The sequence below is a fragment of the Dipodomys spectabilis genome, unplaced genomic scaffold, assembly GCF_019054845.1.
Source record: "Dipodomys spectabilis isolate Male_0828 unplaced genomic scaffold, ASM1905484v1 ptg000394l, whole genome shotgun sequence".
Lineage (NCBI taxonomy): Eukaryota > Metazoa > Chordata > Mammalia > Rodentia > Heteromyidae > Dipodomys > Dipodomys spectabilis.
In genome coordinates this window covers 1,084,974-1,110,258 of record NW_024871071.1, presented here as the reverse complement: position 1 = coordinate 1,110,258, position 25,285 = coordinate 1,084,974, and the positions used below count along the sequence as shown (strand labels likewise).

General features: G+C 44.7%; 1 long non-coding RNA gene across 2 annotated transcripts; it reads left to right on the top strand.

The window, feature by feature from the left end:
* Positions 1 to 7,589: 7,589 nt before the first annotated feature.
* LOC122096842 lies at positions 7,590 to 23,485 on the top strand. Of its 2 annotated transcripts, none has more exons than XR_006145414.1 (3): positions 7,590 to 7,600; positions 18,153 to 18,157; positions 23,396 to 23,485. It is a non-coding gene; the product is annotated as an uncharacterized LOC122096842 (long non-coding RNA). The 2 variants fall into 2 exon arrangements; XR_006145415.1 differs by lacking the exon at positions 18,153 to 18,157 and adding an exon at positions 10,678 to 10,682.
* Positions 23,486 to 25,285: the final 1,800 nt, after the last annotated feature.

The window sequence follows — 25,285 nt, the reverse complement described above, 5'->3', positions numbered from 1 at the left end:
GCCGGGGGGCGGGGGGGGGGGGCGAGCGGCAGGAAAGTCGTGTGTGTGTGTGTGTGTGTGTGTGTGTGTGTGTGTGTGTGTGTGTGCATGCACGTGCACGCTTGAAGTCCTGGGGCTTGAAGTCAGGGCCTGGGCACTGTCTCTGAACTTTTTTGCTCAAGGCTAGCTCTTTACCACTTGAACCATAGTTCCACTTCTGGCTTTTTGGTTAATTGGAGATAAAAGTCTTATAGATCCTCCCCGGGCTGGCTTCAAACAAAAGATCCTTAGACTTCAACCTCCTGAGTTACTAGGATTACAGGCATGAGCCTGTCACTGGATGGAGATGAGGTTTAGTGAAGCTTCTCTTCAAATGTAGGAACTCTTCACTTAGGATCTGAAATAAACTTGGATTCCATAGAGGCATGGTCAAAGGTGATGAAGGAGTCTTTATTGGAGTGCTTGTAGTCTGCAGGTGGCCAATTACAAAGATCTGCAGCCAGCAAATACACTACACACAGTTAGGAAACAGGCCAGAGAAGAAAGAAAGAAGATAAACAATACCAACAAACCAGTTCAGCTCCAATGGAGAGCTGAATTGGAAGGCCATGGTCAATGGAGAACAGCCAGGAGACAGGACAGTAACTTGGAGATACATGACATGGTGTAATGGCACCTGAGCTGGTTTGTGCCTAAATAAGTTCAGGTCAGGGGGCAGGGTCACAGGAAACTCCCAGTCCCATGCACTGGACTGACAGGTTTAGTAACCCTATCAGCCAAGTACCTGAGTTGGCCTCCAGGGATTCAGGCATGCCTATCACCTGGGAGACAGGACTTCTCCTTCCCCCACCATGAAGACAAGATGCCAAACTCTACCACACACCATGTGGTCAATATGGGTGCTGGCCAGACCCAGTCTCCCTACTTCAGGTCATTGACTTTGATCGCAGAATAAGAATTTCTGGACAAGTCACAGCAGTAAGAAAACTTGCCAGAGCTTTATTAAGTAAACAAGCAGACAAACAGACAAAAAGCAGACAGGGGCTGGGAGGGTGGCTTAGTGGTAGAGTGCTTGCCTTGCATGCATGAGGCCCTGGGTTCGATTCCTCAGTACCACATAAGCAGCAAAAAGCAGACAAACATACAGAAAGGAAGGAGTACTCTAACAGAGTGTGGGTGCTCTCATAGGGAGATAGAGACACAGAAAGACAAATGTGCAGATGCACACACAGACAGACTCAGAGAGAGATATGCCCACACAAAGAGATACACAGCTCCTTTGGGAATATTTATATGGCAAAGATAGATGCTTTGTCTTTGTAAGAATGCATCCTGCATAAAACAGATCCTTGTCTTTAAAGATAAGGAGGCACCCTGCTACCTGCATTTTGGGGTAGAAGGTGGCTTAAGTTTGGGGAGGCATTTTTCTCAGGAAGGCATACATCTTGTCAGACAAGTGTTAATTCTTGGTGTGAGGAATGCATCCTGTTGTCTCTCTTTGAAGCAAAGACAGCACTTCTATGTGTCTAAATACCATATTTCTGAGTTGCCTTCACCAGGCCTCAGTTTCCTTAAGTTATCCAGCTTCATTTAACCTAAAATGATTTTTGTTCCCTTAATCTTAAGAAAGTACCTGAAGAAATAACTCCTGTAGGGCTGGGAAGGTGGCTCAGCAGTGGAGTGCTTGCCTTGCATGTATGAGGCCTTGGGTTCTATGCCTCAGCACCACATAAATAGAAAAAGCTAGAAGTGGTGCTGTGGCTCAAGTGCAGGAGACCTAGCCTTGAGCTGAAGTGCTCAGGGACAGTGCCCAGGCCTAGAGTTCAAGCCCCATGACCTACAAAAAAAGAAAAAGAAAAAAAAATCTCCTGTATTTGTGTAAGCTGACCATTCATTCCTCATTTTTCCTTAGTTTATCTAACTTCAGTGCCCAGCTGAGAAGTCTTTTTTTTTTTTTTTTACTGGCTTTGGATGTTATTTTTAACTTTGCTCAAGATCTTTCATGTGTGCATTTTCTAAAGTGGCTGTAGGTGCTTTTGGTTTGACAATGTACAATTATACTAGACAAGAGCTTCTTTAATAACAGGTATTAAGTACTTGATGAACCAAAATGGTTAATCAAAGGCACTTTTGGTCCTTTCCTGTAATTAGGGCCTGAGGAGACTAGGAGAAATGAGATGCTGTGGTACTTCCTGCCTCTACTCCTGTCACTGTTTTTTAACATTCAGAACACAAGGTCTCTGCCAAGGAGCCTTTTAAAGCTTTGGCACTTTTAATGGGAGAAAAGCAGAAGGAATCTCAGCAGATCTTTTAATATATGAAATCACCCATTTCTGTCTAAAAACAATGCCTGTGTTGTAGAGCTCTTTGTTCTTTCTTGTTTGAGCCCATCCGTACCCACACACACACACACACACACACAAACACACACACACAAACACACACACACACACAAACACACACACACACACACACACACACACACACACCAACTTTAATAATAATCACAATGCTGTGAATGTGGTCATTTCTTATTTATTCCTTTTTTGTTTACAAATTTTGCATATTTCTAAGAAGCCATGGAGAGGTTGATTCCTGCCTTACTCCCTCAGGTCAAGCAAGACCAGGTGCACAGGAACAGTCTTAATCACATAATTTGTCTTCAGGCAGGTTATTCCATCCTAAGCCTGATGGAAAGTTCCTATCACCCCATCCATTCTGGACCTAACCAAAAGTATCCACCTAGCCTAGCTCCCCAGTAATTACAGCCTGATTTAATCCTTTGCTTCCTTGGTAAGCCCTGTAAGGCCCGCTCCTGAATGGCAAGCAGACTCCGCTCCTGAATGGCAAGCAGACTCCGAGCAGACTCCACCTGCCTCGCAGCAAAGTCTCCACCCAGTACCTGCATTACCTAGGCAACTGGCACACCTGGAAGAGGTCACACCTGCATCTGCTGAGGTCACATCTGAATTGGATGTGGCCATACCTTTCTCCGCCCATACCCTAGATAAGGCCTAGCCCAGGCCCAGACGCCCTCTCTCTGCTCTCTCTGCTCTTTTCTAGCTCTTTCTCAACTCTCTCTTCTCTTTCCCAGCTCTCTTCTCTTTCCTAGCTCTCTCTTTCCCACCTTTTCCAGACGTGCTCTCTCTCTGCTCTTTTCTAGCTCTCTCTTCTCTTTTCTAGCTCTTTTCTCTCTCTTTCCCAGCTCTCTCCCTTTCCCCACCATGTGGAGGACCAAGATGGCCTGGTGCCAGCCGGAACGATGAATAAACCTACCCCTTACCTGAATACCACGTGCGGGCTGCTGTTCTTACTCAGCAATCTCTTTAAAAACCTAACAAGCCCTATATAAGCCAACCCCCAAATCCAGTCCCTCTCACAACCCCCAAACCTATGGGAAGGTCTATGCCACTTGCTCTTCCTAAACAAACAGTCCTTGCCTCTTGACAATCAAGTCTGGCCTATTCCTTTTCCATTCTCCTCCATTTTTCCTTACAGCAAAAACCTATAAATAACAACAACAAAACAAAGAACTGTCCAATTAAAGAGAAAGAGCATAGAAAGCCTCATTTTTGCCTAGGAGAGCTTTTATTTTCTCCTACATAGCTAATAACACAGATGGCAATACTCATTGGAGAAAAGCCACAAGCTTAAGCAACTCAAGAGGCCAGCCCTCCCTTCTTAGCTGGGTAACTGGTCTGTTCACACAGACATCTGCCATTGCTGAGCACTGAACTCAGTTCACTAGCCTTCCCTGAATACCAGAGGACCTCTATGGATCCCATGCATTGCTTTGCTCTCATTGCCTTTTTCATTTCATAGTATTAAATACCTGCTTATTGGGCATTGACTACTTATCCTTTGTATTTGCAGTCTTTTTCTCAAATCATGAAAGGTGGTATCAAGAGCCCTATTTTACAGTTAAGGAAAATAAGTTTTAGGCAGCATATAAACCAAGAACCAGAAATGTTGCTGAAATGAAAAACCCAATTCAAAATTGCTTATGCATGTTATTCTGTCTAGGATTGGGGCCATTGTCTCAATTCAATGAAGAATTAAAGAAAAAGACATAAGTTGAAAGCAAAAATTAGTGGACTCCTCAGAAGAGTAGTTCCACCAGACAGAAAATTATGAGGCAGGAAAAATGGGAGGAAGGCAAAGTTTATTTGTAAGTAAGAGTAAAGTACCAGAGGCAATTGAGGAAATGCCTCTTAGCTATTGGTAGGTTGATATAAGCCCCCAACTAGATTGCCCAACTGAGTAGGCCACCTTATACCAAATGAGGTCATATCCACCTGCTTCCTAGGCAAGGAAGAGGAGGAAAGCACAGACTTTGGGAAACATTAAATGGCAAAGAATAGCATTTTAGTTTTACATACTTATTTAAATGATGATCATTTGGCAGACCTTGACATAAACCTTTAAGCAATTACTTTACTTTCATAGATGATCATAAGGAATGGGATGCTGCTTTTACACCAGTGTATTAATCTTGACTGTAGGAAGAATCTTTAGACAACTTTTTTAAATGATAGCCAAATTAATTGCATATTGACTTCATTAACTTTACTAATAAGCTCTACTTTATAAATTTAAGACATACTCATACCATCTGCTACTTACTGGAACCTTCTGGGATTTGTCTTAATTTTTCTCTTTTCCCATTTTGGAACAAACATTTAAGACAATTCTTACTTTCCAAATCCTTTCTTATCCAAAGGAAACCATTTTTGTTTCCTCAATTTCCCTTTCCACAGTTTTATTTACTAACTTTCCTCTTTCCTTACATTTCCTAATCTTACTGTTTGTTTTTTTCCCCCTTAATTTGTGTTTTGGATTAACTCTCTAAAAAAATTTCTTTTTTAAAATTTTTTTAAATTTTTTATTTTTTGTGAACACACTGTACAGAGGGGTTACAATTACATGGGCAGGTTAATGTGTACATTTCTTATCAAGCATTGCAACCTCCTCCTTTGTTTACCCTTCACATCACTTCCCAGCCTCCCACCCACCCCCCCCCCACCCCCGCTAAAAAAATTTCTGAACAAATGTTCGCACCCAAATAAAACTGCCACCCCTTCCTCCCCTTTTAACTTGCCTGCCACAAGGCAATTCACGGTTACTCTACCCACAGCCAGGCTGTCCAGGCAGAGCAGCTTGCTCGGGGGCCAGAGTACCTGTCAAGTGGTTTTCCTACAGCCTAGCTCCTGCTGGGTATCTCCTTCTCATTTTGCTCCATTAGACTCTTGAGTGCAGGCTGTTTCCTTGTCACTAATCTTGGGTTTGGCTTGTTTGTTTAGATCCCTACTTTTGCCTTTATCTTTCATTCAAAATCCACTTGAATTGTATTTCCTACCAGAAACTTGAATCATAAATATGACCATTATAGGATTTATATTTTAAAGTATCTATTTATCCTAATCTGCCTATAAAAATATAAAGCATTCCAGAAGATTGGAATGAAGTACAAATTTAATGTTGAGTTATCACTGGGAAATAGTCGAGGACTTCCCTCAGCTTCCCAGTTTCCACACAAAACCAAAGGTCCTTGAGATTAACACAGGCAAAGAATTTCATGGTGTCTCACAAAAGGAGACTCTCACAAAGTAGTGAGTGTTTTAGCAAAGGTTTATTTTAGTATGACAAGGTTAAAGTAGGAAGAAAAGTTCCTTGTTCTCCATGCAGGAAATTGGAGTTAAAGATTCAAAATGGCAGCTGTTCCCTGCTGCGTTTACTCTTTCTGAGCTGGTGAGGTAGGGGGAAAATACTGTAGACCTGTGTAGCAGCTCCAACCCTTAGGCAATGGTTTTGTGTATCCAAAGTAGCTGTTACTTATTATTCTAAAATGTGAAGATTTCTGTGGGTCTACCCAAACACAGAGACAATATAAGCTTTAGGGTTTCCTTTCCTTTCCTAAGCTTTTCAACTTAGTGTCTCTATTCTTTTCACAGAGTTTTTACCATTTCCAAGGAAAGTCCAGTTTTAGATAGTTCATCCCCCTTAGTCTCCAAGACATTGTAGTATAACATATATATCTATATCTATCTATCTATCTATCGAGAGAGAGAGAGAGAGAGAGAGAGAGAGAGGAAGGCTTAACTGCTTTGTTATTTGCTTTCTGGTTCCTACTTCAGAGTCTAGCATTTTTTCTATTCATTAAAAATAATATAATTTCCCTGTCCCCTCCCCTATCCTGAGACTGAGGGATTCCTCCTCACTTTCCCTATCTAGTCAATTTAACTTTTTTTTTTTTTTTTGCTAGTCATAGGCCTGAACTGTGGGCCTAGGGGTTGTGCCTCAGCTCTTCAGCTCAAGGCTAGCACTTTTTACTTGAGCCACAGTGCCACTTCCAACTTTTTTCTGCTCATGTGGTGCTGAGGAATTGAACCCAAGGCTTCATGCATGCAAGGCAAGTGCTCTACCACTGAGCCACCTTCCCAGCCCCTTAACTCTGAGAGTTTATGTGAAGGATTGACTCCTGCCTTATTCCCCAGGGTCAAGCAAAGCACCAGGCACATGCTCAGGTGCTTGTCTGCAAGAAGGTCATTCTGACCTTGCTTCCCCCCCCCCGAGACAATAGCCCCCTTACCCCAGGTGGAGCATTCCACTCTGGGCCTGGCCAAGGATACTACCCTTGGCCTGCAAGATGCCATAGCCCATTTTTATTTTCTGCTTCCTTGTTAAAACCTATATAAGCCCACCCCCAAGTCCTCACACAACCTCCAAACCCGAGGGAAGGTCTGTGCCCCTCACTGGCAATAAACAGTTCTAGCTTGTTGATGATTGAGTCTGGCCTATTCCATTTCCATTCTCCTCCATTTTCCTAACAATATGTAACATTAATTTAGAGGCACATTAAAAGTCTGATTCTGGGGCTGGGAAGGTGGCTCAGTGGTAGAGTGCTTGCCTTGCATGCATGAGGCCCTGAGTTCAATTCTTCAGCACCACATAAGCAGAAAAAAGCCAGAAGTGGTGCTGTGGCTCAAGTGGTAGAGTGCTAGCCTTGAGCTGAAGAGCTGAGGGACAGCACCCAGACCTAGAGTTCAAGGCCCATGAGTGGCAAAAAAATAAAATAAAATAAAAGTCTGATTCTAAAGTTGTTCTTTGATGTGAAGAGGAAGATATATAATGACCTGATATGGTGGAGGAGGTAAAGATGGAATATGATATTTGACTTGGATTGTGTAAAATGGATAATGAATGATTTTTAAGATATAAATGTAAGTGTGCTGTGGATAAGACTTCCCTGGTAACTCATTACTTTAGCTAGTAACTGTAATTGTAACTCTGTAACTCCCTAACCCTGTAACTCTGCTTCTGCTGGGTTTTGAGCAATAGGAGCCCTAACCCAGCGGAATCATCACCACCCTTTGTTCTATTTCCCTGCTTCCCACAAGCAAAACCTTGGCGGGGAAACTTAAGGTGTGCATTTCTTGTAACAATCATTGGCTAAAACCAACACCCAGCCTCCCCCTTTCCCCGCCCTAGCCCCAAATGCTTAAAAGACCATATGGGCTGGCACTTGGGGCCATTTCCTGGGAGCCCAACTCCAGGTGTGATCCTGGCATGTCAGCACTTGTCGCTCAATAAAATCTTTTACATTTTCACTGAGGACTGAGTGGTCTCACTGCCCCTCCCCACTACAGACCCACTCCCTGTATATAATGACCCACAGTTCTCACCCCTGATTTGGCGACGCCTAACTGGAAACTGCCAGTAAACAACTTGCAAAAGCTAATAGCTGACACTAGGTGGCAGCACACTCACCCATGTGGTGCTCACAGAAACCCATTAGTAATCCAGTCGGCTAGATCCTCTATATATTCACTATTCACAGCCCAGCACAAACCAGCTATCCTGCCAGCTCTCTACTCTCAAATTAGATTTTTTTTTTCATACTCCTCAGTACAGAAGCAGCGTGGGAAATTTTAGTGCCTTGAGTATTTGATCTTCCCCAACTTGGGAAAGTTTCTGTTTAGATCTCTTTCCACTGGTCTTCTCTCAGTGTACACTGAGCTGAACATCCATGCAACCACAAGGGTCTGTCCTCCCCATCCCTTTTGAACTTAACAAACAAGATATTAATAAAAATCCTTGTATTTATAAGATCATTTAATTACAAGTAGCTGCAGCTCTGTACACGCTAACTTAAGCCAAATATAAAGATATTGAATAATGCATTTAGGCATTATTTAGATAGTGCATTTAGACACAATTGTATCTACAAAAAGGTTCAGGCAGGCTGTGGCTCAAAAAAAGTCATCAGGTATCTATTTATCTCCACCCCTCACTGCCCCTTCTCTCTGGCACAATCTTCCAAGTATGGAAAGAAATAGTCCTCAATTTATCTTACCCCCAAACTCATCACCAAATGAGTCCCATAGGGGAGGCCTGGGACACAACACACCCAATATGACAATGTGATGGTCCCATGAAAATGATGGATATTGATTTTTTTTTAAATTAAAGATACTGTCACCGGAAGGACCAGCCAAATCAGCCAATGCCTAGGGTAACTAGACAGCTAGTTCTCTTGCCTAAAAGTACTTCCAGCCCTCCAGCTTTGTTTCTCTATAAAACAAAAGTTCTGTTTATTCAATATCTGGGTCCTTCAATCACATACTCTTAACATCCTGTTCTTTTCCTTCAAAGCTCTGATTACATAGTTCAAGATTGCATAGTGATATGTGTGATTATTAACCTAGTGTGTAACTTTCCACTAGATTATAATCTTCAAAGGATCAAGGTCTTGGTGTCCTCAGAGCTTAGTAAAGTTAGTAGCACTTAGTAGGGACACAATAAATACATTTAATTCAATGACTTGATAATTATCTATTAGACTCCAAGGACAGTAAGTCTAATTGGGCATTGTTCCTTCCTAGTTTCTACCCCAATGAGGCACACTAACATGTAAATCAACTATTACAATGCACTGTAACTCTTTCTCCAACAATAGTGAAATCTAGGGAACAGGGGGGTAGAATAGCTAAATTAAAGGGATCTAGGAAAGTTTCTCAGCGGAGACAGGATGCAGGTCCAACCTTAGAAAAATAAAAGAAGGCAGAGTAAGGGAAGTGGGGGAGGGAAGGGATAGTGGGGGAACACTAAAAGAGGGGGTAAAAATGCTCAACAAGAAATGTACTCATTACCTTACTCATGTAACTGTAACCCCTCTGTACAGCATCTTTACAATAAAATAAAATTAAAAAAAAGAAAAATAAGAAGGCATTATTATACCAGCTGCTGGTGGCTCATGCCTATAATCCTAGCTCCTCAGAAAGCTGAGATCTGAGGATTGAAGTTCAAAGTTAGCTCAGGCAGGAAAGCCTATGAGACTCCTCTCCAATGAACTACCAGTAAGCCAGAAGTGGAGCTGTGGCCCAAGTGATATAGAGCACTAACCTTGTCAAAACAAGCATAGGACAGTGCATAGGCCCTGAGTTCAAGCCCTAGGATCCATGCACATATACATAACAAAACAACAACAAAAAGGTATCAGCAAGATGAAGGACAATAAGTAGGTCTTCTAAAGCACATTGGAAAGTCCGTGAGACTCTTATCTCCAGTAAACCACTACAAAACTGAAAGTGGCACTGTGGCTCAAGCGGTAGAGCGCTTGCTTGAGCTGAAAAGTGCAGGGACAGTACCCAAGCCCAGAGTTCAAGCCCCAAGACCGAAAAAAAAACCAAGAAAGAAAAAGAAATAAAGGTGTAAGGTATATTAAATAGGTAGGTTTCATTAGGTAGCCAATGAAGAGAACACCATACGCTATTCAGGCAGGAAAAGAAGCTTATTTACCAAACTGCTGCCCCCCACCATGCATGATGGAGAAGCATGGCTGAAAAGAGAAAGGGGGGGGGGGGGGGAGAGGGCAACCCACCTCTGGGCCAGGACTTATCTAGGCCTGGGACAGGAAGAGGTGTGGCCAGGTGGGGGAAGAGGTGTGGCCACACTGGATCTGGATGTGACCTCCTAGGGTCAGAGGGGAGGCATGTGACCAGAGGTGCCCAGGATATGACCTAGCAGGAGGGGAAGGTGACTGCTTTCAGGTCTGCCAGTTACCTAGGTAACAGATACTGGGCAAAACTTAGCCAAAAGGGAGGGAGGTGTCCCTGTGCAGACTTTACAAAAGAGTGAAATAAATTACTTTCAAGCAAGAAGCTTTAAATAACGATGTCTATATAGAATAAAAATGAGCTCAGCTTCAAATACCATTTGCTTCCAGGATCTGAGAGTGTTACTAAGAAAGGGAGGGGAGGAAGATTGAGGGAAATAAGATGCCATGCTAGGACACAGATACAGAGAATTCAAGATTTGGGGTTTGAAATTGTCACTAGAAAATAGCTGAAGGCTTCCCTAAGCTTCCCAGCTTTCACATAAACCCACAGATTCTTGACATCCACACATAAAAAGAATTTTATGTTGTCTCACAAAAAAGGAGAGTCTCACAAGGTAAAAGATTTATCAAAGAGTTATTTTGTGCCAGGTTGTAGTGGCTCACACCTAGCTAGTTAGAAGGTTGAGATCTGAGGTTCAAAGTTCAAAGCTAAGCTGGGCACCAGCGGCTCAATCCTAACTACTAAGGAGGCTGAGTACTGAGGAGGCTGAGAACTGAGACTCTTGGTTTGAAGCCAGCCTGGGCAGGAATGTCTGTTAGTCTCTTATCTCCAATTAACCACCAGAAAGCCAGAAGTGGAGCTGTGGTTCAAAGAGGTAAAGTATTATCCTTGAGTGAAAAAGCTCAAGGACAGTGCCCAGACCCTGGGCTCAAGCCCCACAACTGACAATAAAGCCAGACTGGGCAAGAAAGTCTATGTGACTCTTAGCTCCAATTAACCACCAAAAAGCCAGAAGTGGAGATGTGGCTCAAGTGGTAGAGTGTTAACTTTGAGTAAAAAAGCTAAGGGGCAGCAGCCTATGCCCTGAGTTCAAGCCCTATTACCAACACAAAACAAAAAAATATTCATTTTAATATAATGGGATTAAAAGTAGGGCAAAAAAAAAAAAAGAAAGAAAAACATTTTCTGCTCCCCATGAAGAAATGTCTCAAAATGGTAATGAAGTAGGCCCTGAGAGGAGACACGAGCTGGTACAGCTTCTTTCTGAAGTACCCCATTTTCGGATGCCCCCTCACAGACCACCAGAGACCACGATCAATGCAAACAGCAGAGAGTCGTTTAGTGCAGGCTTGAGCTTGGTCCTCCACGCACTCGGTAACCGGTGACGCTAAGAGGCCCCAAGCATAAAATCAGCACAGTTTTTATACTATTGAACAAACAACTTTAAGGAACTTTTACATAAGAAATTACATGATTGGTTAACATTTAAAGCAAGCTAAGTTGGGCAAATATGATTGGTTGACCTTTACAGAAAAATGTCCTTGGTCCATAGCTTGACCAAAAACAGTTATGAGTCACAGCTGGAGCAACAGAATGCATGGCATGTCTCGCCCTGGGCTCTGAAGACCCGGTTGGTCAGAAAATTATCCGAACTGAAACTCTTAGCCCTAGGTTGCTGGGGGGCAACACCACTTGGGGGTAATCACCTGCTTCCACTGAAGGCTAGTTTTGGATCCTTACTTCTTTCATTTCCCACTTTCTATAAAGGCCCAGGGAGCCAATCATGGATCCCTCGGTTGCAACTCCATGTGAGGGCCAGTTTTGGTGAGTGGCTGGTATTGGGTCCGCAGCACCACCAGCTGTACCATGTTAATTCTTTCTTTAATAAAAGATAAAACCTTGTTAATTACACAGGGTCCAATAGTGTGGGCAAGTAAAAGGAGTATTAGGGGTCCCGGGAGGGCAGAAAGCAGAGTAGTCAACCACGGTGAGATGTTGAACCAGACTCAAACCACCCTTGAGACTCTTTTTGCCTTTTTTCACATTCATCTAGTCTCTTATTTAGGGCCGCAAGGCTGTTTTTTTTTTTTTTTTTTTTTTTTTTTTTTTTTTTTTTTTTTATTGTAAAGCTACTATACAGAGGGTCACAGTTACATGAGTGAGGTTATGAGTACACTTCCTCTTGAACATTGTTACCCCCTCCATTGTTTTCCCCCTACCATCCCCTCCCTCCCTCCCTTCCCCGAGGTTCTTTTTTTTTTTTTTTTTTTTTTTTTTGATTGTGATTAAATGATTACATAATTTCAAAGTCACAAGTTCATTCTAACTTCCCTGGAGCAAATTGTCTACCACAGTCTGTAATATATAACAGTGTTCACATGTTATATACCATATTTGTGATCAGCAGCATGAGGATATTTAGTAGTGGTTCAACCAGATGAGCGGGAGTTCTTTGTTTCTTAAGTCCTGTTAGTTTTGTCGTATCACTAACCTTTTGGATTTAGCATCCACTTATGAGGGAGACCATGTACCGTTTGTCTCTTCGTTCTTGGCTTACCTCGCTCAACATGATTCCTTCTAGCTCCATCCATTTCCCTGCAAATGCCATTATTTTGTCATTTCTAATGGCTGCATAATATTCCATTGTGTATAGATACCACAATTTTTGGATCCATTCATCTGTGGTGGGGCACCTAGGTTGTTTCCATATCCTAGCTATTGCGAACAGTGCTGCAATAAACATGGAGGTGCACGTGTCCTTGTATATTGGTTCCTGTTGTTCAGGGTAGATGCCTAGAAGTGGTATGACTGGGTCGTAAGGGAGGTCAATCTTTAGCTTTCTAAGGACCCTCCAGACTGCTTTCCAAAGTGGTTGTATAAGTGTACATTCCCACCAGCAGTGTAATAGGGTTCCTCTTTCTCCACATCCCCTCCAGCATTTGTCGTTGGCTGATTTGTGGATGTGGGACATTCTGACTGGGGTAAGGTGGTATCTCAGGGTTGTCTTTATTTGCATTTCCTTCACCACCAGGGATGATGAACATTTCCTCATGTGTTTCTTTGCCATTTTTATTTCTTCATTTGAGAAGTCCCTCTTTAGTTCCCTTGCCCATTTAGTAATTGGTTTGTTAGGTTTGGGAGGGATTAGTTTCTTGAGTTCCCTGTATATACAGGATGTTAACCCCTTGTCTGATATATTGCTGGTAAATATTTTTTCCCAATTAGTTGGTTGTCTTTCTAGCTTAGTTGCGATAGATTTAGCTGTGCAGAAGCTTTTTATTTTAAGGTAGTCCCATTTGTCGAGTCTCTCTCCAACTTGTTGTGACCCTGGGACTCTGTTCAGGAAGTTCCTTCCTGTGCCTATTAGTTCAAGTGTCTCTCCTACTCTGTCCTGCAGTAGTTTCAGAGATTCAGGTTTAATGTTAAGGTCTTTAATCCATTTTGAGTTGATGTTGGTGCATGGTGATAGGCTGGGGTCCACTTTTAGTTTTCTGCATGTGGCTGCCCAGTTTTCCCAGCACCAGCGGTTGAAGAGGCTGTGTTTCTTCCATTGTATGTCTTTGGCTCCTTTGTCGAATATCAGCTGGCTGTAGGCCTGTGGATTTATATCTGGATCTTCTATTCTGTTCCATTGGTCTTCGGGTCTGTTTTTGTGCCAGTACCATGCTGTCTTTGTGATTATAGCTCTGTAGTAGAGTTTGAAGTTCGGCATGGATAGCCCTCCCATATTGTCTTTATCCCCTAGAATTGTTTTGGCTATTCTAGGTCTTTTGTTGTTCCATATAAATTTTTGGACTGTTTTCTGTATTTCAGTGATGTACGTCATTGGGATTTTAATAGGAATTGCATTGAATTTGTATATTAATTTTGGAAGTATCACCATCTTTACTATATTAAGTCGGCCTATCCAGGAGCATGGGAGGTCTTTCCATTTCCTAGTGTCTTCTGCAATTTCTTTCTTTAACTTTTTATAGTTCTCATTAAATAGTTCTTTTACATCTTTGGTTAGGTTAATTCCTAAATATTTTATTTTTTGGGAGGTTATTGTGAATGGGGTTGCTCCCTTTATTTCCCTCTCTTCCTGTGCGTTATCAGTGTATAGGAAGGCAACTGATTTTTGTGGGTTTATTTTGTATCCTGCTATTTTGCCGAAGTGACTTATGATTTCTAAAAGTTTGGGGATGGAGTTTTTGGGATCGTGGAGGTATAGTATCATGTCGTCTGCAAAAAGGGATAGTTTCACTTCTTCTTTCCCTATGCGGATCCCTTTAATGTCTTTTTCTTGCCTTATTGCCCTGGCTAAGGGTTCTAGGACTATGTTGAAGAGGAGTGGAGACAGTGGACATCCTTGCCTTGTTCCTGTTTTTAGGAGGATTGGTTGTAGCTTTTCCCCATTAAGTATAATATTGGCTATTGGTCTGTCATAAATGGCTTTTATTGTTTTTAGAAATGTTCCTTCTATTCCTATTTTCTCCAGAGCTTTTAGCATGAATGAATGTTGAATTTTATCAAAGGCCTTTTCTGCATCTGTGGCGATAATCATGTGATTCTTGACCTTGGCTCTGTTGATATGCTGGATTACATTTATTGACTTACGTATGTTAAACCATCCCTGTGTCTCTGGGATGAAGCCTACCTGATCATAGTGTATTATTTTTTTTATGTGTTTCTGGATTCTGTTAGCTAGAATCTTGTTAAGGATCTTTGCATCTGTGTTCATCAAGGAGATTGGCCTGTAATTCTCCTTTTTGGTTGGGTCTTTGCCTGGTTTGGGGATGAGTGTGATATTGGCTTCGTAGAATGAGTTTGGGATAGCTCCCTCCTTCTCTGTTTCTCTGAAGAGCTTGAGGAGTATGGGTATTAGTTCTTCTTTAAAGGTCTTATAGAATTCTGCTGTGAATCCATCTGGTCCTGGGCTTTTTTTTGTTGGAAGACTTTTGATAGCTTCCTGTATCTCATTATAGGATATTGGCTTATTTAATTGGTTAACTTCTTCTTTGCTCAGTTTGGGTAACTTGTATTTCTCTAAAAATGCATCCATTTCCGCCAGATTTTCTTCCTTTAGAGAGTATAGCTTTTGAAAGTAGTCTGTTAGAATTGTTTGGATATCTTGGGTACGTGTTGTGATGTTTCCCGTGGCATCCCTAATCCTATTAATATGGGTTTCCTCTCTTCTTTTTTTAATTAATCTTGCCAACGGGCCATCAATTTTGTTTATTTTTTCAAAGAACCAGCTTTTTGTTTGGTTTATTTTGGTTATGGTTTTCTGATTTTCTAATTGGTTAATCTCTGCTCTCAATTTGGTTATCTGGCTTCGTCTAGTAGCTTTAGGTCCCATTTTTTCTTGTTTTTCTAGCTGTTTTAGTTGCAACATGAGATTATTTACTTGGTCTGTCTCCATTCTCTTGATGTGGGCACTGAGGGCAATAAATTTGCCCCTCAGGACTGCTTTTGCTGTGTCCCACAAGTTTCTTTGTGAGGTGTTTTCATTTTCATTGAGTTCTAGGAAATGCTTTATTTCTTCTCTGATCTCTTCTGTTACCCAGGCCTTGTTAAGGAGTGTGCTGTTCAATTTCCATGTATTAGAGAAATTTCTGCGGTATGCTTTGTTATTGAGAGCTAGCTTGATTCCACTGTGGTCAGATAGGATACAGGGGATTATGTCGATCCCTTTGTACTTGCTTAAGTTCCTTGAATGAACTATGATATGGTCTATTTTGGAGAAAGTTCCATGAGCTGCTGAGAAGAATGTGTACTGTGTTGTTTTAGGGTGAAATACTCGGTAGATGTCAGTTAATTCCGCTTGAAGTATGGCCTCACTTAATTCGGTAGCTTCTTTGCCAATCCTCTGGTTGGTAGACCTGTCCTTTGGTGAGAGTGGCGTGTTAAAGTCTCCTAGTATTATCGTATTGGGATCTATTTTATTCTGTAAGTTTGAGAGCATTTGTTTAACATATCTGGGTGCACCGATATTTGGGGCATATAAGTTGATGATGGTTATATCCTCCTCTTGGATTGTTCCCTTTATTAATATGTAATGTCCGTCCTTGTCTTTCTGTACTGATTTTAATGAAAAGTTTATTTTGTCAGATATCAGGATAGCTACACCTGCTTTCTTATTGGGGGAATTTGATTGGTAGATCCTTTTCCACCCCTTCACTCTGAGTTTGTTTGTATGTTTGGCTGAGAGGTGGGTCTCCTGAAGGCAACAGATGGATGGGTCTTGTTTTCTGATCCAGTCCTCAGTTCGTTTTCTTTTAATTGGCGAATTCAGCCCATTTATATTAAGAGAAAGTATAGAGAGATGCATTGTTGTCCCTGCCATTCCGTTTTCCTAAGTTTTTCTTCTTTCCTTTCCTCCTGTGCTTGCTCAGTTAGACTTTGAGTAATGCCTGTTTGGGGCAGGTCCCAGTTCCTGGTTGCTTTCTTCAGGTTGTGTCCCCCCTCTTAGAATTCTTTGTAATGCTGGCTTAATGTTTATGTATTCATTTAGTTTTTCTTTGCTATTAAAAGTTTTCAGTTCTCCATCGAATGTGAATGCTAGCTTTGCCGGGTATATCAGTCTGGGTTGGCAGTTATTGGCTCTCAGGGCTCGTATGGTGCTTTCCCAGGCTTTTCTTGCATTCATTGTTTGTGTGGAGAGATCTGCAGTGATTCTAATTTTTTTCCCGTTGTAGTATAGCTCCTTCTTCATTTTTGCTGCATGCAGGATTGTTTCCTTATTATTCAGATCCATCATTGTTACTATTATGTGCCTAGAAGTGTTTCTCCTGGGATCTTGCTTGTTGGGTGTTCGATAAGCTTTTGTGATGTAGTTAAGATGGTCGTTTTTGAGGTGGGGAAAATTTTCATTGACTATCTTGTTAAATAGGTGTTGCATTCCCTTGCTCTGGAATTCCTCACCTTCGTCCACTCCGATTATGCGAAGGTTAAATTTTTTAGCATTATCTGCTTGCTCTTGAATTTCCCTTTGGTTTAATTTGAGTGATTTTTCCATATCTGTCACTTTTTGGTCCAGTTGGTGTATTCTGTCTTCTGTATCTGACACTCTACCTTCCATTTCATTCACTCTGTTGACCGTGGCTTCTATTGTGGTTTGCATGATGGAAATGGATCCCTTTATGGATTCAATGTTGGTTCTCAGAGTACTGATCTCACCTCTCAATGAGGTGATATCAGTATGCATTACCTCTAATTTGGCGTTTATCTCACTTCTTACTGAGGTTTGTGCAGCTTCTATTTTTGCATCCAATTTTTGTTTGATATCCTGTATATCTTTTGATAGTTCATCCTTGTGCTCTTTCAATTTCTGATCCATTTCTCGCTTTATTTCTTGAGTCATTGCCTCCAGCAACCCTTGGATGTAGTTTTTGTCTTCCATTCCTGCTTTGCTCCCACTGGGGCTCTCCCCTGCGTGGCTGCTGGCTTTTGAGGTGAGCTTGCTGTCCTGGGTAGTGGTAAACCTTGTGATTTTTCTCTGTGATTTTCGCATGGGGGTTCAGGAGACTGCTCTTCAATCTTGTTTTGGTGTGTCTGTCTTTGCTTGGTTGCTGATTCTCTATTGGTAGAGAGAGTCTGTGTCTGATCTGGATTCTGTTGGGAGCCTATTTCCAGCTGCTATTCACTTAGGATTCTCAGCTCTCTGCTGTAGCAATTCCCGCCTTTGGAAGGGTTGAGCAGCCTAGACTGCTTGTGTTTGCTCCTGCGGGTGCTCTTGGGAAGATCAGATGCTCTGGATGCACTCTCCCAAATACTGGAGTCTGCTATGGGCTCCTGATGTGTTTTTGTTTGTTTTGGGCTGGTTGTGGGCTTGAACTCTAGGTTTGGGTGCTGTCCCTCAGCTCTTCAGCTCAGGGCTGGCACCCTACCATTTGAGCCACAGCCCCACTTCTGACCCTTTTTGCTTTGTTCAGGCGCCGGTCCCCTGGCCTGGTTCCGGCCCCAGCCTGGAGCGCGCTCGTTAGGCCTGTGCTAATGTGTATACCACCTTGGTTATGCAGCCTGGAGGACACAGTTCAAATTTCTTCTACTGTTGGTAGTCTTGACCCAGGGGCACTGTTCCTGGCTTGAGCATTTAAGCTCCCTTCCCGGGGCGCTCTTGCTCTGGCCTGGCCAGCAGAGTGTGCTCCACCGGCTGGTGGGGCTCTCGAACAGTTCCCAGTTTTAGTGGGTCCTGTGGTCCGGGTGTTGGGGTAGGGAGTCTAGGTCAGGGTCTGGGGATTCCCTCCAGCTCTGGTCTCCCTTGATGGATTCCCTGTCCCCTGATGGGTACTCACCCTGTAGGTCGTCAGTTGTTGTTGCAGTCCGTCAGTTGTTGTTGCAGTCCGAGTTCAGTTGGGGTGGTTGCGGGCTGGGTTGGGCGGCCCCCCGCCGGGTCGTTGCGATTGCGACAGGTCCCTTTGTGGCGCTGCTGGTGCCGGGCGGCTTTGGCGGGATGGAGCCTCTCCGCTCCGGTGGAGAGTGATGGGTGGGGTGGGATCCTCCTGGAGACTCCCGGCTGGTAGGTTTCTCTGTTCCTGGCGATCCGCTGTTCTGCAATCCGGTACCTGGTGATCTGCAAGCAGCCCCCTGTGTCTCTGTGGCTCCGGCAGCCCCCGCCGGGCCGGCTGGCGGCGGCTTGGCGCACTGCCGCGCGGCCAGTAAAGGTTGGGGGAGGGGTCTTCGCTCTTCTCTGTTCTGAAATTCTTCTTTTCCTCTCTTTCTTTTTTTGTTATTTTCCACCTCTGGTTTTTCTCTGAGTGTTCGTCTTTTTGTTGTTGTCGGTCTCTTGGGGAGATTAAAGGTTGGAACTCGAACTCTCTTTTTGGTTGGAGAGAGCTGTGGCGTTTCCCTACTGCCCCGTCGCCATCTTGAGCGCTACCCGCAAGGCTGTTTTTAATTGGCCCTTTCTGGTTAGCCCAGAAACAACACTCTTCCCCTAGGACTATGCATAGCCCCCCTTTCTCTAGGAACAATAAATCCAGCCCTCGCCTATTTTGAAGTGCCACCTCAGCCAGTGACTTTAGAGACTCCGTCAGCTGTTCAATGTTTTTATGCACTTCCTGAAGATCAGAATCTATTTGACCTGCTAGAGAGGAAAATTCAGAGGTCTGTACTAGAGCAGTTATCCCAACCGCCGTGGAGGCTGCTATGCGCCCTGCTACTAGTACCAAAATCAACATGGGGACTGCTCGCCAGTTCTGTCTGAGGCCCTGAACCGTGCTGAGTGGCTCGTCAGTGTCTTCAAGGTATTCCACCTTAGGTATAATATAGGCTGGTATACACAGTTCTTCCCAGGAGCTATTTTTAAACAAGGCTAGATTAAGGCACAAGTGAACCATACTCCCTTTGGTGCAACAAGGAAAGTGGAAAAGGTTTTTGGAACAATGGTTCTATTGCAAAGGCTACAATAGCATGAAGCAGTTTTTCCCTTTTGGGTAGTAACACATAGCGCTTGCCCTTGTATGTCTCCCAAAGTTATTTTGGGTGTCTGTCCCCACTTACAGGATGAAGGGGAGCTGTTATTTTTTATGTCCTGACCTGTTGTTCCTATCAGAATGTCTGTGCTATTCCCATATAATAGGGTGGCTGTGGGCTTAAGCAAAACCAGCAACTGCAGGTGGCATTAGGGTTAGATTTGTTTAGCAGGCCAAAAGTGGCATTAATTAAGGGAAAGAAATGGTCTACAAAGTTTTTTGTATCCTGTGTAATAATTTCATTTTTTTGCGGGGGACTAATAGGGAAGGATGTATGGGTAGAGGGGGATGCCATTGCTGGGTTACTGGGTTGAGTGGGCCGGGATCAGGGTTTAGTACAGGGTTGGGGCCAATGGGCTGGGGCGGAGTCTGTACTTTCCAGCCTCTGTATAGTGATCTGACCCCCTCGGTCGGTCCCCTGTTCATAATATCTTAGGCCCCAAATCTTTCCATAGGCCCACTTTGGGTCTAAGGGTTTCTTGATTCTAATAAAAATGTGGGTACGGGGTTTATGACCCTTATCTATAAAATAGCTCCCCATGAAGATGTCACTAGACGTAAGCCGACAGGGAGGCATCCCTGTCTTTGTACCACCCCAAGTACCAACAGCTTTCTTTCCTCCTCCAGTAGTGGTAGGCGGTCCGTCATCCTGTTGGGGCAATCGTCCCACTGTAATGTCTGGATCATTATCGACCCCCCAGTCAGACGCTATAGTTTCACAGCCCCAGTGGGCACAATAGTGATGCCCGGGTTGATTGCAAGAAGAAATCGCACTAGGGTACACGTAAAGGGGGCTGTAAGTGTAGCAGGGGGTCTACGGGGACCAAGGCACAGGTAGTTGTATTAAACTGAATGGTGTCATGACCTAAGGCCTGGGTTTTGTGCATTATTTCCCCCGAATCAATTTTTCGGAGTTACCATATGTATTCTTTCGATTGGTTGGGGGGTGGCCAAAACCCAGGGGCCGGCAAAAATTCCTATTAAGCTCATTAGGCTCTGCCACATCTTTAAACGCAATTTTAACTTTAGGGGGTTAGAATTATGGCTTGGAATCAGTTCCCACTCAGGCTCCTGTCCCTTTACAAAGTAGTCTCTCACGTGGGCCGACTCTGCCGACTTGACGTGACAATGATGAATCCAGGTGGTGAAGCCAGTCTCCATGGTCAATTTGGTTAAAGTCTCCTTTAAGGTTCGATTCATCCTCTCTACCTGTCCTGAACTTTGGGGGCGATAAGAACAATGTAATTTCCAATCCGCCCGGAAGATGGAAGCCAATCCCTAACTTACCTTGGACATGAAGGCAGGTCCATTGTCTGATCCTATCATCATGGGGAAACCATACCCGGGCAGAATACCCTCCAACTTCTTGGTTACTATCTGAGCCGTTTCCTTTTCTGTGGGGAAAGCTTCCACCCATCCTGAGAAGGTATCTACAAACACTAATAGGTATTTGTACCCATACTTTCCTGGTTTTATTTCAGTACAATCTATCTCCCAGTACGCTCCTGGCCTGTTCCCCCTTTCTCTAGTACCTGAGCCCACTGTGCTGTGTCCCGGATTAGTGAGCTGGCATGTCTTGCAAGCTGCTACAATCCGCCGAATTATGGAAGTGGCACCCTTGATTTTAAGCTGCGTGTGACTTAGCAGGTCTTGCATTCTCCTTTCTCCCAGGTGGGTGGCTCGATGCATTTTTTGTAAAATCTGGTGGCCTAGTTTCTCCGGAACTATGATCTTTCCCTGATAGTCCCACCACCATCCCTGTATGCACTGTGTCCATGGGCGCAATCCCTCTATCCAGTTTAAATCCTCTCTGTGTACTGGGGTACCTCGGGCAATTCTCGGGGCCCTGGATCTGGGAGGTTAAGGGCCAATTCATGCACCGCCTGAAAGGCCACCTTCCGAGCTGTTTTGTCTGCGTAGTTTTTGCCCCTGGATACTGTGTCTCTCGCCTTTTGATGTCCAGGACAGTGGACAATGGCCAGTCTCTTGGGTAGCCACAGTGATGCTAGGAGAGCAAGAATCTCTTCCTTATTTTTTATGGTTTTTTCCCTCTGTGGCTAATAGTGCTCTCTCTTTATAAATGGCCCCATGTACATGGGCCGTGGCGAAGGCGTATCGGCTGTCGGTATAGACTGTCAGCCGTTTGTCTTTTCCCAAAGTTAGAGCTTGAGTGAGGGCTATGAGTTCTGCCTTTTGAGCCAAAGTTCCCGAGGGGAGGGGCTCGGCCCAGATCACCTCGGTCTGAGACTACCGCGGCACCTGCGTACCTCTTGCCATCTCGGATGAAACTGCTCCCATCAGTGAACCAGGTGACATCCGTGTTCAGCAGTGGCTGGTTGCTGAGATCATCTCTGGTCCCATGAACTTGCGCAAGGATCTGTGCGCAGTCATGGAGGGGAGCCTCCAGGTCTGGGGCTGGCAACAGTGTTGCAGGGTTGAGTGCGGTGGGTGCCTGAAAGATGATTCTGAGGGGGTTGAGTAAGAGTCCTTGGTAGTGAGTCAGGCGGACATTGCTGAGCCAACAGTCAGGAGGTTGTTTCAGCACACTATCGCGTGAGGGCCGGCCACGTGCAACTCCTGTCCCATGGTCAGTTTGTCAGCATCTTTGACCATGAGAGCAGTGGCCGCTATTATCCTTAGACATGGGGGCCATCCAGCCACAACTGGGTCCAGTTTTTTTGATATATATATATATATATATATATATATATATATATATATATATATATGCAACTGGTCGCTTCCAGGATCCCAGCTGCTGTGTCAGGACCCCTTTTGCTACCCACTTATGTTCGTCCACGTAGAGGTAGAAAGGCTTAGAGACGAGACGTCCGGCAACCCCAGGGCCGGTGCAGACAGCAGGGCCGTTTTTAGTCTTTGAAATGCCTGCTCTGCCTGTTCTATCCATTGAAGAGGTTGTTTTTCTGTGGTCAGCTCGTATAGGGGTTTGGCCAACTCCTCGAATCCCGGGATCCATAAGCAGCAGAAGCTGGTGGACCCCAGGAATTCCCTCACCCCTCGTGGGGAGTCGGGTCACGGTATTTTAAGGACAGTCTCTTTTCTTGCCTCAGTCAGCCAACACTGCCCCTCTTTTAGAAGGTACCCCAGGTATGTCACTTCTGGTCTACAAATTTGGGCTTTCTTTGCAGATGCCCAGTACCCCAGGTTACCCAAAGTCTGGACTAAGTCCTCTGTTCCCTGAGTGCAGCCTTTCGGAGTCTCTGCAGCATCCACATATTGTAGTAAAGTCAAGCTAGGGTGGCTTTCCCGAAACTCACCCAAGTCTTCATGTAAAGCCTCATCGAACAAGGTTGGTGAGTTTTTGAATCCTTGGGGAAGCTGGGTCCAAGTCAGATGGCCATTAATGCCTTTTTCAGCGTCAGTCCATTCGAATGCGAAGAGATTTTGACTCCTGGGTGCCAAGGGCAGGCTGAAGAATGCGTCCTTGAGATCCAAGACAGTGGACCAGGTCCTATATGGCGCTAAGGCACTCAAGAGCGTATAGGGGTTAGGTACCGTAGGGTGAATGTCCATGACCCTCTTTTTTACTTCCCTCAAGTCTTGTACTGGCGGGTACTCGCTGGAGTTGGGTTTCTGGACTGGTAACAGGGGGGTGTTCCAGGCAGACCGGCAGGGGCGTTGCACCCCTGCTCTAATAGCCTCTGAATGTGGGGTGTTATTCCCAGTTGGGCTTTCTTGGTCATGGGGTATTGGTGGACCCTGACAGGATCAGCCCCTGGTTTTAACTCAATAAAGAGGGTTGGTCGGTGTTTTGCCAGGCCCATCCCTCCAATTTCGGCCCAAGCCCCGGGGTACCTGCTCAGCCAGTAATTGATGTCTGTATCCCAATGTCAGCATAGGAAATGGCTGACCTCATGAGTCTGTTACCCGAGGGCCGTCGGGGTGAAAATGGATTTGTGCCCCATCTTAGTCAACAAATCTCGACCCAGAAGTGGGTAGGGGCTATCGGGGGATGACTAAAAATGAATGAGTCACTCTCCCAGTCCCAAGGTCAACAGTTCTTAGTGGTCCAAGGGTATTTCTTTACTCTGGTGACTCCTTGTACCCACGCAGCATTGTTGGAAACTTTTCCGTTAGGCTCAATCAAGGCCGAATATTGAGCCCCTGTGTCAACTAGAAAGTCTACCGGGGTCCCCTCCACCTTAAGAGTTACCCTGGGTTCGGAGAGGGGAGCCAAACCCCGCCGCCCCTAGTCATCCTTTGGAGGAGCAGCCATTAACATTGGTCTCTGGTGGGGAGGGGGGGCATCGTCTAGATCTCTGTTCTTCCCTTTTGGGACATTCTTTAGCCCAATGTCCTGTCTCATGGCAAAAGGCGCACTGGTCTGGCCCTAGCCCTTGGCCCTGGCCACCCGGCTGTCTCTGGGGTCTTTTCACTCCCACCCCGTACATCCTTTTCCCCCTTTGTTCCCCTGACCCCTTTTCAACTGCTGCCACTAACATCCTAGTATTTTCCCTGGTAGCTCATACTTGCTTTTCTTCTGGAGCGTCTCTATTATTGTATACTTTTTGGGGTATTCTCACTAAGTCCTGAATATTTTTGCCCTCCAAGTCCTCAAACTTTTGTAATTTTCTTTTAATATCTAGGACTACCTGGTTAACAAAGGACATAACTACTGTGGCCTGATTTTTGGGGGCACCTGGATCCATAGGGGTGTACTGCCTAAAGGCTTCCATCAATCTTTCTAGAAAACTAGAGGGGGCCTCATTCTTTTCCTGCATTATTGAATATACTTTGGCCAAATTGGTGGGCTTGCAAGCAGCTGCCCAGAGACCCGCCATTAGAGTCTGACGGTAGACCCGTAGCCTCTCCCTACCTGAAGCCTTATTGTAATCCCAATCATCAGGAGGGGGCCTAGTCAAGGGAAAGGAGGCATTAATTAGATCGAGATTAACGGTGGGCTGCCTGTCATCTCCTGGGACTAGTTTCCGGGAGATCCTCTCTCTTGTTTTTTTTTATTTCAAGACTTAAGTTATGGGCCCTGTCTTTAGCATCTTTGAAATGGTTAGTCAGGAGAGTCAAAGGAGTATTCTGACTGCTCTGGCCCTGTCCCATTGTGGGGTGGGCGAGAACCCAATCTAAGAAGGAAATTACTGTAAGGAGGAGGCACCCAAAAAGGAATTGATAAATTCGGTGCCGGAGCAGGTTGGTGATTCCAGCGCACAAAAAGAGGCCTTCCGGGGAATAAGTCAGCTCCTGGTGTCGTCCTGGAATTCCAAAAGGATTAAAAGGGGAGAGCAGGTGGGGTGAAATAAGCCACTGGCCATCCATTTTGGGGGGTTCCAGGATGCTCTCTGATCTGAAAATGAAAGTAAAATGAACAAGGAAAAGAGGCATCAAATTAGAACGACAAACACAGATGAGACAGAGACGGCATGCGCGTCGAGATTTGCACTTGAATCCACCTTTAACCCGCAGTGGCGGAGGGTGGACTCCTTGTCTAAAGGCGAAATCCGCCAAAGACTGCGGAGGCCCAGGGTCCCCACTGGGAGGGCTTTCCCCAAGGGTCTGGGAAACATCTTTCACCGGCCCGCTGGCTACCTTATAGCGCAACTGCCAAGATTTCTTGCCAGTCACAAAACCCTACTTGCAAGTCAGACACGAAACATTGAACATGAAGTAGCTGCACCCCTACTCACCGGCTGGCTAGACGACTCACTGATCAGGTGTCTGGGTCTCTCCTAGATCCTCTCTCTTTCTTCAGTGGTGGACAGGATCTGAAGCAGCTGCTGACAGTCATCCCAGGTGGGCTGATGAGTAAACATTACACTGTCTAAAAGAGTAATCAGATCTTTAGGGTTATCTGAATACTTCCCATTTTGGGACTTCCAATTGTATAAATCACTGGTTGAGAAGGGCCAATATCGGGTTTCCCACGTCATCGAGTGGCCCGAGCAACAAGGCCACAGTCGAATCCGGAGGGTGAGGACTGGTGGCCCGAGGGGTGCGGCCCCGAGGGCCCTCCAATTCTTCTCTTCTGACCGCCCCCCC